Source organism: Monodon monoceros, unplaced genomic scaffold (assembly GCF_005190385.1).
Source record: "Monodon monoceros isolate NGI ecotype Baffin Bay Population unplaced genomic scaffold, NGI_Narwhal_1 Super_Scaffold_6, whole genome shotgun sequence".
In the NCBI taxonomy this organism is placed as follows: domain Eukaryota; kingdom Metazoa; phylum Chordata; class Mammalia; order Artiodactyla; family Monodontidae; genus Monodon; species Monodon monoceros.
In genome coordinates, this window is record NW_021703783.1 from 53247320 (window position 1) to 53266841 (window position 19522).

At 42.1% G+C, this 19522-nt stretch overlaps 1 pseudogene; it reads right to left on the minus strand.

Moving 5' to 3' along the window:
* Positions 1-476: 476 nt before the first annotated feature.
* The window catches only part of LOC114886175, a 122350-nt pseudogene continuing 103304 nt past the window's right edge, over positions 477-19522 (minus strand).

A 19522-nucleotide genomic window follows, 5' to 3' on the forward strand; every position in this document is an offset into this window, starting at 1 on the left:
TTGGTTGCTTGTGAGGTAACATGGTGGTATTTCAGGAATCTTAATCATCAACCTTCTTGTTCCAACCAGTCTGGGGTCAGCATGTAGTCACCATTCTCTACCTGGGTGGGGGGTCTTACTTTCTGCATAACAACCCGAAGATATGCATCAGATTGTTATGTATATCCCTTGAGGAGGAACTAAAACTGTTTTACTGCTGAACTTGCTTGTGACTGCTTTTCCTTTGTTTCTACATTTCCTCACTTCCCTAATTAGTAACTGGTTGAGTCTGCTCTTTGGAACTCAAGGAAGTCTTAGGGGACCAAAGCCTTTTTCTACAAAGAAGAAATGGGACACAGGGGCTTTTGTACCCAGAAGGGTCCCACAGGTTTCTGCTTGTTATATATATATAAATACACACACACACACACACACACACACACACACACATTTTTCTGGCTATAGATTTATTTAACATAAAACAATCTCCTCCAACTTTATTGAGGTAGCTGACCATATCCACAACCAAATTCACCTCTAAACTGGAATCTGGTTGCTGACCCGGCCCCAGCCTTGATTTTCTTGTCCACACCAGGGGGTACAGAACTTCTCTGTAGGTGTCTCTGTAGGCATCCCCTCAGGTGAGTCTTGTAGGTCACTCTCTCTCCAGACCCTTGGGCCTTGACTTGCCAGTCTCAAAACAGCTGTGGCTCAGGGGGCAGGTGGAAGTTATCACAGAGATACTGGACACCCTCCTTGGTAAGGTAGCAATAGAAACGTCTTCAGGCAAACTGTTCTTTCACATAGCCTTGTCATTTGAGAGAGTGAATGGCCTTCATAATGTGAAGATTGGGCACATTCTTATCTGCCAGCTCCAGGCTATAGGGGAGTAGAATTTGCCACCCCAAAATATGTCTCTTTGGCATGTTAATTATTTTGAGGTGGTTATTTTCTGAGAAACAGCAGACATGGGAAGGGCTCTGAAAACCTAGTAGGAGTTGCCCTTTTGTAAGGGACATCTCCATTTGTAAGGGTTGTAAGGCCAACTGGCCCGAGGCAGGGGAACACAATCAGATTCACAGGTTGCATCAGACCGAAATTCTCCGGACCACCCAGTTCCAGAAACTGCCCTGGAGACATTCCGGACCACCCAGTTCCAGGAACTGACCTGGGGACTTTGAACCCAGCCCAGCCTTCCCGCCTTTCGAGGGGCGGGACTAACGGTCCCCCAGGATACCCGAAAAGACCACCAAATAAGGAATACCCTGCACCCTCCCAGATTCACCACACCCCTTTCCCTTCTTCCCTTATAAAATCTTGCCCAACCCTCGCCCAGGTGCGACTTCTCTGGCCCCTTTCTCTCGGACCAATGAACCTCGCCCGGGAGCGCTCCCTAATAAAGCTCACTTGAAGCTTTCCTCTGTTTCGTGGTGCCGTTTGTTAAGATCTGACCTTACAAGGGTGTCTCCCTCCTTGCTGGAAGAGGAGGATGACCATGATCCCTGGAAACACTTATCAATGGAGAAGGCAATGACTTAAATCTGCATCACACTCACCCTTTTTTACTTACTTTCCCTGATAACCTTCCATCACTGACTCTCCCCACCCTCAACATCCTCTTTTGTCTTTAGCTGATAGTGGTATTCAAGATGAGGGCTTTGGCCATTTTGGTGAGTTACTCAGTTTTCCTGGGTTTCTCCCATGTATACATGTTACTAAACTTTGATTTTCTCCTGTTAATTTGTCTCATGTCAGTTTAATCCCTAGACCAGTCAAGAGAACCTAGAAGGATAGAGGAAAATGTCTTCCTCCCCGACAGGGTGTTTAGGCATGTGGATATCATTCTTGGCCACCATCAGTCCCTCCTTAAAAATGAGTCAATAAGAGGCAATCTGGTTCTTCTTGGGCATCAAGATCTTGATTCTGTACCCTCCAGAGCTGGAGCTGGAAAACACTCAGGTCTATATTTGAGCAAGATTATTTGGGTAGTGAAACCTAGCAGGACCCTGGGGCTCCTGGGCACAGAAATCTTTCGTGTTCCCTGTTTCTTGTTTCTAGGGAATAGACTCTAGCCTCCATGACCTTCCCTGAGTTCCAAAGGGCAGATTTGAACAGTTGCTAATCAGGGAAGGGAGGGGATGCAGAGACAAGGGAGGAGCAGCCAAGAAACAATAAGTGCAGCCTTGAAACAAACAAGTGCAGCCTTGGGGCAAGGTCCTGGTTCCCCTTGAAGGGATACACATAACAATATCTTTGAGCTCTTTACAGAACTAAAACCCCCAACAAATGGAAGATGTTAGCATTCTTCATTCCAGAGAAGATCACAGTTTGATAACCTAGAGAAGCTTATCAGGAGACCACCTGAGACCAGATTAAAAGAGTGCAGGCCCTGCACACACCCTGATTTTTTAAACAGCAACTCCTCTGCCCTTGAACCATTGCTATCAAACTCATCAAATCCTCCCAGGTTGGGACAAACAGTTTTTCAGGGTATGAGCCCGCTGTGTCCCCCTTTGCCTGCCAAAGCAATAAAGCTATTCTTTTCTACTTCACCCAAAACTCTCTGAGATTTGATTCAGTACTGATGCACAGAGGCCAAGTTTTCAGCATTAGTAGTACGATGATGGAAAGATTGAAAAGAGAGAATTCTTGTGAGTAAAAACACCTGATGTTTTAGTTGCCTGCAATCTTAATTATGAGCCAACCATATAATGGGATTCTGTGGCTACCCAACAATCTCACATCAACCTTAGACATTACAGAAATTTAGCATTCATATCAAGAAAGTACAGAACCCTTCTAGACCATGCACTGATCAGATCATGTCTGTGTTACATTTTTCAGTTTCAGCACTCACATTTTATTTTATTTTATTTTATTTATTTTTGGCCACTGTGCAGCTTGTGGGATCTTAGTTCCCTGACAAGGGATCGAACCCAGGCCCTAACCATGGGACCACCAGGGAATTCCTGCAGCACCCACATTTTAAAACAGGCAATATTGTAACAAAGATTCTCTCCTTGACCAAACTTAGGCTCCTCTAAGACCTATTTTCAGCTAGGTCTTGACCTTGGCCCATGTCTTATCTTCAGCCTACCTAGCGCAGTTGTAGCAAGAATCCTGCTAAGTCAGTTTACTTAGACTCCTTCTACCCTTGATGTTGCCTCCTAGTAATTTTCCATCCACTGACTCCTCACTCAGCTCACTGGCTATAAATCCCCAACTATCTTGGTTGTATTTGGAGATGAGCTGAATCTTTCTCCCCTATTACAGTACTTTGACTGCAATAGCCTTTTTTTTTTTTTTTTTTTTAATTTTTGTCTGCATTTGGTCTTCGTTGCTGCACATGGGCTTTCTCTAGTTGCGGCGAGCAGGGGCTACTTTTCAATGTGGTTTGGGGGCTTCTCGTCGTGGTGGCTTCTCTTGTTGCAGAGCACAGGATCTAGGCACGCAGGCTTCAGTAGTTGTGAGATGCAGGCTCAGTAGTTGTGGCTCACGGGGTCTAGAGCACAGGCTCAGTAGCTGTGGCGCACGGGCTTAGTTGCTCTGCGGCATGTGGGATCTTCCCGGACCGGGGATCAAACCTGTGTCCCTGCATTGGCAGGCGGACTCAACCACTGCGCCACCAGGGAAGCCCTGCAATAGTCTTGAATAAAGTCTTCCTTAACATTTTAACAAAGGTACGAATAATTTTTTAAACAATTGACACATTATAAAGTGTCCTGAGAGGATGACCCAAGAACTAAAGGGTCTTGAAATCACATTGCTTGGGGTACAGTTAAAGGGTCTAGGGCTTAGTTACCGAGATGTGATTTTTAAAATAGCATAGTTTTTGCTCTGCCTGTATTTCAGTTACTGTGCAGCAGGGGTTCCATCTTGAGAGTCTAAGGACTCAGGAGTGGGGTGTGTCTAGAGGTTTGGTAGGAACTTCTGTCCAGGAAAGGATCAAAGGAAGAACAAAGGAGGCCTCTGGGGGAAGTGAAGTCAGGCAGAGAGAGCCATGTTATCAGCCCAGAGGAAAGCAGGGTCTGGGAGGAAGAAATATTCCTCTACCCTTCTAGGTTCTTCTGGTTTAAGAACTAAAATTGACATAAGACAGATTAACAGGAGAAAATGAAACAAAGTTTAATAACATGTATACATGGCAGAAACACAGAAAATCCAAGTAACTTGCTAAAATGATCCAAGCTTTTACCTTAAATACCATCCTCAGCTAAAGACAAAAGAGGGGTTGATGGTAGGGAGAGTCAGTTATGGGAGATTACCAGGAAAAGCACAGTAAGACAAGGGTGATTGTGATGCAGGTTTAAGTCTTTGCCTTCTCCACTGATAACTGTTTCTAGAGATTTTGTCATCCTCTTCCAGGCACAGAGAGGGAGACACCCTTACAGATGAAGATTTTCTTTACAAATGTAAAAGTTTCCTACAAAAGAGCAACTCCTACTTGGTTTCCAGAGCTCTTCCCAAGTTTGCTGTTTCTCAGAAAATAACAGCTTAGAACAATTAACATGCCAAAGAGACATGTTTCACAGTGGTAATTTCTGCTCCCCTACAGTGGGGACTGTGTTGTTCACCATGGTCTCCTCATCAGGACTGTTGAAAGAGTCCTGAGGAGAGGAGAGATGAAAACAAAAACAGTTCTGTTAGCAACTCTATAAGCTGTTGGAGAAGAATGGCTGCTTTACTGTGGTTTCTCCTCACAGATGAAGCCTCACTGTATTCACTCCAGTGAGACATTCATGTGGGGATTCTCATGCTCTTGTCTGGACCTAATCCCAGCAGAAAGATAGATGGTACAGCGAAAGGGTCTAGAAAGCAACTAGACCCAGGAAGAAGGATTGGAGACCTCAGCTGGTGTCAGTGAAACAGGAGGGAAGGGAGCACAGCACAACCTTTGAAAGAATGACATAGCCATAGGACATGACAAAAACTGGTTAGAACCAACTAGGTCCAAACTGGCAGAAGATTTGACTTCCAGTAGACCTTGAGCCTCATTATATGCTCACTGTAATACATTAGCATATGATAAATGACACACCCACCAGTGCCATGACAGTTCTAAGGCCAACCATAAAAGGTCAAAAAGTGGACAGTGACCCAATTCCTGGACATCTCTGTCCCTTCCCCCCAAATAGTTGGAATAATCCTCCCACTCACTAGCCTATGCAATTACTCAGCCCATAAAAACTAACCATGACATATTTCAGGCCTCTCACCTTCTGAGATGGCCCACACTCTATCTGTGGAGTATGTTTCTCTCTAAATAAATCCACTTCTTACCTATCACTTTGTCTCTCACTGAATTCTTTCTGCAACAAGACATCAAGAACCTGAGCTTCATTAAGTCCTGAGACCAGGTGTGTGATCTCAATTAAAAAACCGTGGGTTCAAGTCCCAATCTGAGTTGCATGGTTTTGGTTTCATCAGCTCTACTTTTGCCAGCAAGAGTGGTACTACATGCCAGGATGAGAGGATGCATTGGCCAGCAAAGGTGACACACTGACTTTAATGGAATTTGAGAAGACTTGGGGTCCCTATGATCGGATAGGTTGGGCAGAACCTAAGAAATACAGCTCTAGGACTGTACTTTTGACAATTTTTATCCCCAGACTGGTGTCACCAAGGAAAACATGATTACCTTTGTAAAGATATGGATAATGATTTCTAGGAGCATAGTACCCACCTTCCTAATCCTAAAAGTTCCTACCTTGTGCAGTGCCTGGCATATACATATAGGAGCTCAGACATTTGTTGATTTCCGAAAACATTATAGGACAGTCATTTATCTTTAAATCCAATTCAACACAATAATAATAATAACAACAACAGCTAACGTTTGCCAAGCATCTAGGTGCTTTCTGAGCACTGTCTCATTTAATACTCCAGGCAGCCCTGCCTGGTAATTACCAGCTTCATTTGACAGAAGAGAAAACAGTACCCCTGAGAACTGCATAGCTAGGTGGTAAGCTCCTCTGTAATCCTAGTGTGTTTGTGTGCATAGATATATGCAGATGCTCCATAGATAGCAGACCTCAATTGAAAGGGGGAAGCTGAGATTTGGGGCCAAGTCTAACTGACCATGAAGTGTACACAGTTTCCAACAATCTTTTCAAGAATGAAAAAAACATTTTGTGCTTCCTCGGACATGCCAAGTCCTACCTGGTAGAGGAAAGAGGGAGAGAGGTTTCCTTCTCTAGAGGCCCACAGAATCGGACCAAAAAGAGAGGAAAATCCATGCACACTGTCATAGAGGATAACTTTGGCATAATAGAGGCTACGCAGAGTTCTTGTTCATTTACTCAGCACCATCTGTGTGTCAGGTGCTACTTAATGTACTGGGAACACAGCTGCATCGCCTGGCTTTGGGTCCAGATCCTTAGTTCTTTATTTTTGCAGCTCTGATAAGTGTTTTTAGGATTATTTGATATGCTTCTGGTCCCCAGACAAGTCAATCTGACTTGCATGCTTCTCACGCATAATTTCCTTACAGTTTGGTGGATCGTTGAGGAATCATGAAAAAATACAAAATATGAGGATGCTATGTATGATGTATCTTTTTAAAAAATTATTTTTGTAATAAATTGGAAAATGATGAAAGTGAACCATTAAAATGAGCTGTAATCCTATCACCGGCAATGTCTACCATAAATGTCAGTGTCTTCTTATACACACACAATTTTTTCTTTTCTTTTTTTTAATAAAACTGGGATTGCTGTCTCATAACTTTTTCTTCCTTGTTTTTAAATAAAAATAGCTTCCCCCCACCTATAAACAAAATCCATGCATATTGTATGGAGACCAGAAACCATAGCAATGTATAATAAGGAAATATTCCTGTTTTGTCTGTGAGTCTAAAGGGACAGTTCTAAAGGACTGCCTTATTTTGTAGGGTTGAGGGAGGGAAGAAGGAATGAAAGAGAAAACTTCATTTCTCTTTTTACTCACAACACTTACGACATCAAACCAGTGGGTTTTCCACACCAAGCTATTCTCCAATTCTCTGCAGACACCAACTGGTTGCCGTATAATTCAATTCAATTCTGACACTATCTGCCTGGCGGTAGCATGAGAACCCACAGGGTAAGGGCTCAGTCCCAGAAGATGTCCCCAGTTCAGATGCTGATCCCAAGCAGTAGGTCCATAGGTTACCCACAACTCATGTCCTACTTGGCAACAAACTGGAGGTGTCCATGACTCTTTCCTCGGGTTCAATCCTTTGCTAAAACAGCTTACAGAACTCGGGGAAACATGTTTATTACTTTATTCTAAAAGATACACCTCACATAAAGAACAAAATCTTACTTTATAGCACAGGGAATTCCCCGGTGGTCCAGTGGTTAAGACTCAGTGCTTTCACTGCCGAGGGCAGGGGTTCAATCCCTGGTCGGGGAACTAAGATCCCACAAGCTGCGTGGTGTGCCCCACCCCCCAAAAATGGGGCTGTTGTGAGCTGGATGTTCTAAGCAGGACTAAGGAGGACAATTTAGTTGTGTCCCCTGCATTAAGCAGCACACAGTAGGTGCTCAGTAAACAGTGAAGAAAAATGTAGAGGTGGGACATAAAAGTCAAGGTGGTTGGCAAAGTTGACATTAACTTTACAAGTCAATATCTTGTAATAAACTATAATGGAAAAGAATCTGTGAAAGAACTGAATCACTTTGCTGTATACCTGAAAGTAAAAAAAGCATTGTAAATCAACTATTAAAAAAATTAAAAAGATACAACCCAGGAACCTCCAAATGGAAGAGCTGCACAAGGCAAGGTGTGTAGGAAGGGGCAGAGAGCTTCCAAGCCTTCTCCAGGCATGCCACCCTCCCAGCATGTGGATGGGTTCACCAACCTGGATGCTCTCCAAATCCCTTTGGAGGCACAATTAGGTAGGCACGATTGACTAAATCATTGGCCACTAGTGATTAACTCAATCTCCAGCTCCTCTCCCCTCCCTCAAGCTGGGGAGGTGGGGCTGAAAGTTCCAACCCTCTAATCACATGATTGCTTTCCCTGGCAAAAAGCCCCCATCCTTAGGGACTTTTCAAAAATCACTTCATTCACATAAACTTTTTTCTGGTTGGAAGGGGCTTGTTATGAATAACAAAATATACTCCTTCCACCTTTATTGTTCTAGAGCTATTTCAGAAACTGGGGACAAAAACTAAATACTATAACAAAAGATGTTCCTTTCAGCTCTTATCACTTAGGAAATTACAAGGATTTTAGGAGCTCTGTACCAGAAACTGGGGAGGAAGACCAAATATATATTTCTTATTATATCACAATATCACAAGGACACAGTTGGAGGAAGACATCTTTTGGGATGTGCACAGCTGGAGCGCTGGTTCAGGAAGGACTTCCTTCCTCTCAGGGTGTGTGCAGCATCCTGGTAATCCTTGGACCAGAAAGAGGAACTTGGTGGGCAGTCCAGTCAGGACACTACTTATAAACAGAAAAAGTGGAAAAGGCAGCCAGGAGGAGAGGTGAGACTGACAGGCTTCAGATGGCAGTGTGAAAATTAATGAATAGAAACTTCATTTAAAATGGAGTTGGAAGACCAGAAAGGGGAGATCTCACGCTCTAGCACTTGACCCCAATTGCAGACCCAGCAGGAAAAGATATTCCTTGCAACTCCAACAGGAAGAAGGGTACTATTTTACTCCCCAGCAGGAGGAAGGAAAAATTTCTCCTTGCCTGGCAACAGCTCAATCAATGAGAGATTATCACAACTTAGCAAATGAAAAGCTACTGCATGTTGAACTCTCAGTTTCCTCTGATGGATTCTTTGTTATAACAGCTCCTCCCAGGTATCCTTTCTCCTCACTATTATATCCTGGTGAAAGGAGGACATGTTGGTAAAGAATCTGTATTAGTTCCCTATTGCTGCTGTAACAAACTACCACAAACTTAGTGACTTAAAATAACACATATTTACTATCTTCTGAAGGTCTGAGGTCTGAAAAGGGGTAAAATAAAGGGGCTGCATTCATTCTGGAAGCTCTAGGAGAGAATACACTTATTTGCCTTTTCCAGCTTCTAGAGGCCACCTGTGTTCCTTGGCTTGCAGCCCTTTACCATGTCTCCAAAGCCAGCAGTGTAGCCTCTTCAAATTTCTTTCTCTCTCACCTTTGATTTAGCTCAAAATAGTCAAATAGACATATAAACAAACATAAAAAAAGAACACATGCCTACAGATATTTATAATCCAATAATCCCTTTACAGAAATTACTAAATAGTCAGACCATAAATCAAATTCCCAGTCATTGCTCTCACCAGTGGGGAAACACTAATTGGCCATAAACAAATCAGAACACAAAATTAGTAGAGATACAATTAAAATTAGAAAAACAGAGTAAGCGAAGTTCAACCAACTCTGTCAGGTGAATCCATTGGGCATCTCTTGAAGACCTTCAAAGCTGTTAAGAGGATAATTTTCAAAATGGTAAAATCCTGACTTTCACTCAGATATCAAATGAATACATGGTAAAGATTTTATTTAACTCATTATTTACTGACGGAACCAGGCAGATGTTACAACCAGTTCAAAAGGAGAATCCAAAGAATAGACATATGTATGGATCAGGAATACTGAAATGAACTTACAAGTGTATACAAAACTGACTTTTTTACAGTGGGGTAGTGCTGCTCCTCCACCAGATAGAATTTATTTGCATGTCTATAGTCAAGAATTATTTGCATTGCTATTGCTTTGCTACAACATACAGAGTTGTAAAATAGCCTAGTCACATTCTTGGAGACTCCCGCATTCCGCTGAAAAACTATCCAGTAGTCTTTTTTGCTTATCTCGAAGTCTTCAATGTTTCCTTATAGTCTTATTGACTCAATTCTTCAACACTAGCACATTTTACAAAATGAGAGACATGTTAAATGTGCGGACTACAGAGTCACACCACCTGGATCTAATGCTGGGGTCCACCGTTTTAGCTGTGTGGCCTTGGGAAAGTGACTAAGCCAGCCATCAGCAAACAGTGGCTTAATGGTCAAATCCAACCAACTTCCTGTTTTTGTACAGCCCTTGAGCTCAGAATGGCTTTTATATTTTTAAGTGATTAAAAAATCCAAAGAAGAATAATATTTCATGACACATGAAAATTATAAAAAATTTAAATTTTGCTGCCCATAAAAGAAGTTTTATTAAAATACCACTATATTCATTTGTTTACATATTGTCTACCCCTGCTTTCACATTTTAAAAAGAAAACCACAGGCCCAAAATGGAGTCACTTATGCTAGGCCACACATTAACCCACACTTTAATACCTAATCTAAGTGAAGCTTTGACTTCCCCCAGAAATGTAGTCTTAACCAGGTCTGTCAGGAATTTGCTGGTCAGCACCAATAAGGTAAACTTTCTCATGGTATCCCTCTCTATCCCCCAAAGGAAGATGAGCTAACTCAACTGCTAAGACTCTTTTTTTCCCAAAGGGAAGATAACCTAACCTGAAGTAATTCTTTTTTCTGTTTATGACCTCCTTGTCCTGCCTTTAAAAATCCTTCCTTTTCCATAGCCCTTTGGAGGTCCCCTTTACTTGCTAGGTGGAATGCTGCCTGATTCATGAATATTCAACAAAGCCATTTAGATCTTTAAAGTTTACTTGGTTTAGTTTTTAAAACAGATTTGGTGGCACCAATGGGATTTGAAGTGAGCTTTTCTGATGACATTTGGGGACAAAAAACCCCACAAGCATGGTACCCATGAACCCCGCTTTTTTTTTTGCGGTACGCGGGCCTCTCACTGTTGTGGCCTCTCCCGTTGCGGAGCACAGGCTCCAGATGCGCAGGCTCAGCGGCCATGGCTCAGGCGCAGCCACTCCGCGGCATGTGGGATCTTCCCGGACCGGGGCACGAACCCGTGTACATAAAATTCTAGGTGTACAACCTAGAATTACAATGGCCATTATGCGGAATGTTCCAATTAGACAAAATAATTCATTTAGGAAGTGCATTTGAAAGTAAAGCTTCCTGAATTAAACAGAATGGGATACCTATTTTAATTGGGATGCAGAAACTTCCAAAAGCCTTCAAATTCCAAAATAGCTTGATTAAAAGACTCGTTATAAAAGGCTAATAAAAAATTAAAAATACAAGAAGCACCTAAAGCAAAAGACAATAGGACTGACGTGACACTGCTCCCCTCTATCCTTCTTTACCTCATGTTTTACTGATTCTCTGTGTGGTGTCTTTCCACTTTGAAGAGACCACTAAACAGTTACTTTTTTTCTTTTTTAAGAAGATGTTGGGGGTAGGAGTTTATTAATTAATTTATTTATTTTTGCTGTGTTGTGTCTTTGTTTCTGTGTGAGGGCTTTCTCTAGTTGTGGCAAGTGGGGGCCACTCTTCATCACGGTGCACGGGCCTCTCACTATGGCGGCCTCTCTTGTTGCGGAGCACAGGCTCCAGACGCGCAGGCTCAGTAGTTGTGGCTCACGGGCCTAGTTGTTCCGCGGCATGTGGGATCTTCCCAGACCAGGGCTCGAACCCGTGTCCCCTGCATTGGCAGGCAGATTCTCAACCACTGCGCCACCAGGGAAGCCCCCTAAACGGTTACTTTTTAACATAAGAATACCTGAGGTTGCAGACAACCTCCTCAGGTATCTTTCACCCCTTTGTCAAAGACTGACAGTTAAGAAATTTCCTAAACTATGGAGGACTCCCCCAATTTTTTTTGAAGAATTTAGAGTCATTATTGGGGTCTATGATCCCGGGATGCCAGAACTTTATTAACTTGTGCACGTGTTCATAGGACCTGGTGAAGACCAAAAATGGATGCAGGAAGCAAAATAGCAAAGCCCTGTGAATAATATTCGAGATCTTTGACCAGAAAAAGCTCCCAAAATAGCAACTGACCTTTTATAAGCCATTCCTAGAGTCTCCCCTGTCTGCACTGATTGGTCAATTATTCAATCATGCAAACAAAAGAAAGTTGAATCTTTGGCAGATTTTAAGGCCCAATTAGAAGCCCTCTTCCTGTGGCATTCTAGGTTCCACATAAGTAGGGTCACCCAACATGCTCTAGCTACCCTATTTGTAAATGGTTATCTCCTGGGATTAGTGGATTGATAAAAAGGCAGAAAATAGGATGGGGGCCGGGGTGAGGCAACAACCTGACTGAGTTCATGACCACAGCTGAGCATTTTGAAAGGCTCTTAGGGTAAGACCACAAGCAAAAATCTGCCAACCTGTTGGCCTTAAAGCTATAACAGCTCCAAGACCAGAGACCTAAAATAATACCTCTCAGCCTCTTGTATTACACCCTCCTAGGGGTCCACCACCAAAATGCTGGCCTAAGGACCTTTGTCTCATTTGAAATCAACTGAGACACTGGAAAAAAGATTGTCCTCCAAGGTCCTATGCAAATTCTTCAACTCGAGTGCCCCCATGTCTACTCCCAAGGGAGGGCCCATATGGCTTGTTCCCAGAGTTGACAGGACTCCAAGGGATTCTCCAGTAAACTATTATCAGTAATTTCCTTAAATGACCGAGGGGAAACTGAAATTAAAATTAATGAGAAACCTTGTCAAATTCTAGTTGATATCGGAGCTACTCTTTCTACCTTAAACCATTCTACTTTAAACCATTCTCATAGGCCAACAAATACCTCAGAGGTTTCCATAGTGGGGGTAGCTAATAAAGTTCAGAGAGAATTTCTATCTCAACCAGTATAAATGACTCCAGAATCTTTTACTGAAAAGCATTCTTTTTTTGCTATTTGACACAACTCCAGTCAATCTATTAGGCAGAGATCTTATTTCTAGATTAAAGGGGCTAATACGTTTCGCTTCCAATGGAGACCTCACTTTAGAATTTCCTGACCAACCTGAACCTGATCTTCCATGTTCATGCAATCTGTTCATGATACAGAAGAGGAAGAATTCCAACAAAAGTCCCCTAAATTAATCGAGATGTCCAAAAATCTGTGGGCAATTTCTAGTGCTGACATTGGGAGAATAACAAGTGCAGAGCCTATAAAGATACAGGTAGATATTACTAAACATCTTCCTAAATTACCTCAATACCCACTGAATCCTGAGGCCATATAGGGCCTCACACTCATATCAGAAGATGTAATTACCCAAAGGTTAGTCATTCCCTGTACCAGCCCCTGCTACACACAGATCCTGCCAGTTTGAAAACCTAATGGATGGGGATGGTGATTTGTCTAGGATTTAAGAGCTATTAACAAGAGAGTTTTCCCAGTTTCTCAGTTGTCTCAAACCCAAATACCCTTTTGTCACAAGTCCCACCAGACTCAAAATGGTTTACTGTTGTAGACCTTTGTTCAGCATTTTGCAGAATTCATAGACCCCAATAACCAACAACTATTTTCCTTTACTTGGAACAATTGTTACCAAACGGACCTCAGGTCCACTTGCTCATGAGGAGCAAAGCCAAGCTACTAACACCAGGTTGTGGTGAAGGAAAGCACAGCGCTTACTGCAGGCAACAAGCAAAGAGAACAGGTGGCTCATTCTCAAAAGACTCAACTCGCCAGTAGCTTTCAGGGGAGGGTTTTTTTAAAGGCAACATTTGGGGTGAGGGTTGCAGCTCATGGACTTTCTTCTGATTGGTTAGTGGTGAGGTAACAAGATGATGTTTTAGAAATCTTAATCATCAACCTTCTGTTTCCAACCAGTCTGGGGTCTATGTGCTTGTGGTCAGCATGAGTCACCATCCTCCACCTGGGCGGGGGGGGGGGGGGTCTTAGTTTCTACAGAACAACTCAGAGGTATGCATCCGATTAGTATATAATTGGATATAGTAATCCGATTGGTATATGGATTGAGGAACTAGGACTCTGTTTTTTCACTGAACTCTTGCCTAGGCTATCATTACTTTTCTTGTTAGACTGCTTTTCCTTTGTTTCTGCATTTCCTCACTTCCTTAATTAGTAACTGCTTGAGTCTGCTCTTTGGAACTCAGGGAAGGCCTAGGAGACTAAAGCCTTTTTCTACAAATAAGAACCAGGGGACATGAAGGGGCTTTTGTACCTGGGAAGTGTCCGACTCCTTTTCAATCCCCCCTTTTCTCTGATACTCCTCAATCCTGAGGGAAACAGGGGCAGGACAAGAAAGGCAATAAAGTACCATAAAAAAGAATGAAATAATGCCATTTGCAGCAACATGGATGGACCTAGAGATTATCATATTAAGTGAAGTAAGTCACAGAGAAAGACAAACATCATATGATATCACTTATATGTGGAGTCTAAAAAAATGATACAAATGAACTTATGTACAAATCAGAATAGACCCACAGAAATAGAAAACAAACTTATGGTTACCAAAGGGGAAAGGGGAGGGGGAGGGATAAATTAGGAGTTTGGGATTAACATATACACACTACCCTATATAAAATAATCAACAAGGACCTACTATATAGCATAGGGAACTATACTCAGTATTTTGTAATAACCTAAAGGGAAAAGAATCTGAAAAAGAATAGATATGGATATGGAGGGATATTATATATCTCTCCATATCCATATCTATTCTTTTTATATATCCATATATCTTTTTATATATCCATATATATATAACCGAATCACTTTGCTGTATACTTGAAACTAACACAACATTGTAAATTAACTGTACTTCAATTAAAAAAAAAAAGAAAGGGAACAAAGTAACTCAGCAGGGTAACTCGAAGTCGGGGGACTCAGTTTCACAGTCAGTAATATACCTGGACAGTTGTGCCTCAGGGGTTCACTGAGACCCCTTCTTATTTCTCCCAAGTACTCTCCCAAGTTCTCCCCCAAGATGTAAGCTCCCTTCAGTTCCCTGGAAATCAATCCTTTTACGATATGTAGATGACCTTTTACTGTGCTCATTTACCAAAGAGACATCCATAAAAGATTAGCTGAAAAGGGACATAAATTCACTAAGGAAAAATTACAATTATCTCTAGATACCACTCATTATCTAGGTCATAACCTAAGCACTGAAGAAATCCAGCTATCTCGAAAAAGGTTTAAGCTAATTTAAGAATTTCCTAGATCCGCAACTATGCGAGAGTTTCATGGATTAATAAGCTTGGCTGGTTATTGCAGGCTATGGGTTTCTAATTCTTCTCTATTAGTTTCCCCACTCTAGGAACTTACTAAACTTTCAGTCCTTGAACCCCTTCTTTGGGAAGATAAACATGAGCAGGCTTTTATAAGACAAACAAACTCTGCAAGAACCACTGCCCTAGGGCTGCCTAATGATTCAAAACATTTCACCTCGTTTTGTGCATGAGAGAGAACCAGGCTCTGGAAATGCTCATGCGAGGACACGGTAATAAACACAGACCTGTTGCCTATTGTAGCAGGCAGCTCGATTCAGTTGCTCCTGCCTGTTAGTGGAAGTTTGTGGAAGCCTCAGCCGACCTAACCCTAGGAAATAATGTTTATTTACAATCTCCTCATGTAGTCCAGAGTTGTCTTAACTCTGAACTGACACAACATTTCTCTGCAAGCAGGCTAACATCCTATGAGATTCTTCTGCTTCCACCTCCTAATCTCCATCTTAAATGTTGCAACATTCTTAATCCTGCTACTCTACTTCTTCTACCTGATGAAGGTGAGCCCCATGACTATGAGATAAGAATATCTCATTTTGTGACACTGTGTCCTGATTTATAAGGTATCCCTTTTAACCAATCCTGAGTTAATCCTGTTTGTTGATGGGTTATATTGTAGAAATGACAATGGAAATTTCCAAGCTGTTTATGCTATTACAACCCAACGTGAATGACTTGAAAGAGAAAACCTCCCACAAACTAAATCAGCTCAATTAGCAGATGCCCTTATCAGATCACAGCAGTTATCTGGGGACAAACTGTTAACATTTACACTTACTGCTGGTATGTCTTGAAGTCATCCATGATTTGGGGATATTATGGAAACAGAAGAGTTTTCCTACAGCCACTGGGACCCCAATCCACAGTGGGCAACAAGTATTATAGATGATCTTCTTACTGCTATTTTCTTCCCTTCTGAAACTGCTGTCTTCAGAATTGATGCTCACACTAAAAGGACTGAACCTGAGTGAGTATCAGGGGAATGCCCTAGCTGACTTTCATGTGAGGGCAGCAGCAACAAAGTCTATAAAAATTACGGCTCTTATGAATGAAGTCCATTCTGCCTCTGCAGAATGACCCCTTGTTGCCAGATTTTTATCATCCTGATGTCCTTGTAACATGGCAACAGTCTGCTCCTGAATCAGAGAAATTAAGATAGGCAAACAATGGTTGTAGATTAAATGAACAGTCAGGGCTATGGGAAACCCAAGACAGCCACTTGGTTCTTCCCGACTCCCTGGCAAACCCCATTTTTCAGCTTTTCATTCCTTCCCCCATCATAGTGCATTTAAGATGATTCAATCTATGAACAGACATTGGTGGGGAGACTTTGATAAAACTGCAAAAATAGTAATGTCTGACGTGCCAGGTCCATAATCCTGAAAATACTATTTAGGCCTCAGACCTCCTCCCTCTGGACCCTTTGAACACCTGTAGCTGGACTTTATTCGACTGCCACTTAACATGTGTGATCAATATGTTGTTATTGTGTAGATTTTTTCCAGATGGGTTGAAGCCTTCCTCTGCCACAAGGCTGATGACCTCACGGTGGCAAAGAAATTATTAGAAAATGTGTTTCCCACCTGGGGTAGACCTTCCTTATCTCCAGTGATTGAGGCACCCAGTTCACAGGACAAATCATACAAGCCTTAATGAAAACCTCGTAAACTTCTTGGAATTATACTGTCTCTATCACATTTAATCATTGGGCAAGGTCAAGAGAAAACTACTGGACTCCCTTGGCCTAAGGTAATGCCTCTGGCTTTGCTGACTCTATGTAGTACTCTCTTTGGAAAACAAAAGTCATATCTCCACAGTCACCGGTAGACCAGTGTTCATTAGTACGCAACTTTCTGCTGATCCCTTGAGCTGATCCCATGAGACATACAAGCATGTCTCATGCTTGTATGACCAGCTACTGTAAGTCTTATGCTAAAGTCTATCATCAACAGGTTGAAGAAGTTTTCCCAGATCTCAATTCTGTTGGTCACAGTCTGGAGCCTGGTGACTGGGTATTCTGGAAACATCATCAGAGGAAGACAGACCTCAAGCCCCATTAGAAGGGACCTTACCAAATGCTCTGACCACTGACACTGCTACAAAACTAGAAGGCATGGAGCCTTGGGTACACATTTCTCTCATGGCTAAAAAAGGCTCCACCTGACACCTGGTCCTGAGACGAGACACTGGAGACCTCCAAATCGAATTGACGAGAAAGAGAAGTAGCTCGTTTCGAAGTAGACTGCTTCTACCTAAGATGCTGGATTGAGACTTCATACTTTAACTAAACATGAAACCCTTCCTCCTTCTTTTTCTTCTCTTTACTCTGGGGTTGGCCTGGAAAGGTAACACCCTTATCCATATCTCCCAGGTTTCATAGTTAAGGGGGGTAAACTTCCAGATTGCTGGATTTGTCATCAAAGATTTTGATCTATCCATGATGCCAGAGATTTCCTGATCCTCCCTGTGACCAATTTCTCTTCTATTCCCAATGTCACTGCAAACTACAGTCAACCCTCCCAGCCCACCCCAAAGTCTCCTACAGAGTTCAACTTTTATGGCCAGGACTTGTGCCTTGTTTTTTCCTGCCTCTGATCATACCTGTATGTACTCAATTAGACACAATTACCTACGTAAATCTTAGTACATTTGCACCTCTACGTTCCCATGATTATCTGGATCAGATTTGGCCCCATCCACTAGGAGATCTCAATCCCTGAGAATGAATCCATTAAAAGTACCTCCTTAATGAAAATGATTGTGCCCCAACAGGGTTTGTCTTTGTCTGTGCTGGTTATCATTCTTCTTGCATCAAGAATGCCTAGATGGCTGGCACACAGCCGGGCAATGCCTCAGGTTATCCAACAGTGCCTCTACATTTTCACAAGCAAACTGAGAGCTCATTGGTTGATTCCCCTGGATCTACATCATTGAGTTAGAAAGGACCTAGTGGGATTTACAATAGCCAGGTCATGGAAGCAACCTAAATGCCCATCAACAGACGAATGGATAAAGAAGATGTGGTACATATATACAATGGAATATTACCCAGCCATAAAAAGGAACAAAATTGGGTCATTTGTAGAGACATGGATGCATCTAGAGACTGTCATACAGAGTGAAGTAAGTCAGAAAGAGAAAAACAAATATCGTATATTAATGCATATATATGGAACCTAGAAAAATGGTACAGATGAACCGGTTTGCAAGGCGGAAATAGAGACACAGATGTAGAGAACGCACGTATGGATACCAAGCGGGGAAAAGGGGGCAGGGGTGGTGGTGGGATGAATTGGGAGATTGGGATTGACATATATACACTGTATGTATAAAATGGATAACTAATAAGAACTTGTTGTATAAAAAAAATAAAATTCAAAAATTCAAAAAAAAAAAGAGAAAGGGCCTAGCGGGAAGCACTTATGACTCAGGATCTTCCTCCTTTGGCAGGGCCATACTTACCTAGCTAGGAGTAAATACAAATGAGGACATGATCAGAAGTTTCTCCTTAACTCTCAAAAATATTGCAGATTCCATCGTTAAGACAATAGCCGCCCAACAAAGATCCTTAGACTCTCTGGCCAAAGTTGCTCTCCGCAATAGGATAACCCTTGATTATCTTTTAGCTAAGCGAGGAGTCTATGCTGTGGTCAATGCCACCCGTGCACTTTTGGGAAAGTTGAAACGCAATTACACAAGATCACTGAGCAAGCTGCTTGGCTTAAAAAGGTGACTCCTTCAACGGCCCTTTTCTTTGACTTACTTGATTTTGATTGGTTTGGGTGTCCAAACATTGGGAATTATCGTGCTTATTAGAATCATTATAATCTCCTCAGAGTGTTGTATTTTCTCAAAAGCTTTAAATACAAGTCCGTAGGCACTAACCACCAAGCAAATGATCTCCGTAAGGTTGGACCATCAGAAAAGAAATGAAGAGGATGACTGACTGGAGATTGTGAGCCTGAAGCTGTGACCTGTGCATGTCACAGGGATTAAGCAAAAATGTCATAATTTATGGATACCACACAAAGGAACAACAAAAACTGAAAACTTCAGGGCAGTAGATGAGCGTAGTGCTAGTGTCTTAAATTTTGATCACCTCTTTCAGTTAAGCTGAGGGGGAATTGTTTAAAAAAAAAAAAAAAAAAGAAAAGTCACAGACCCAATATGGAGTCACTTATGCTAGGCCATGCCACCAAATCGGGGCTTAATACCTAACCTATGAAGCTTCAACCTCCCCTAGAAATGTAGTCTTAACTGGTCAGCCAGGAATTTTCTGGTCAGCACCAATGAGGTAATCTGTCACATGGGTCCTCTGCATCCTCCAAAGGAAGATGAGGTAACCCACCTAATAAGACAATTTTTTCCCAAAAGGGAAATGACCTAATCTGAAATAATCCTTTCTTTCTAGTTATGACTTCCTTGTCTTGTCTTTCAGTAGCCCTTTGGAGCACTTGCTAGATGGGATACTGC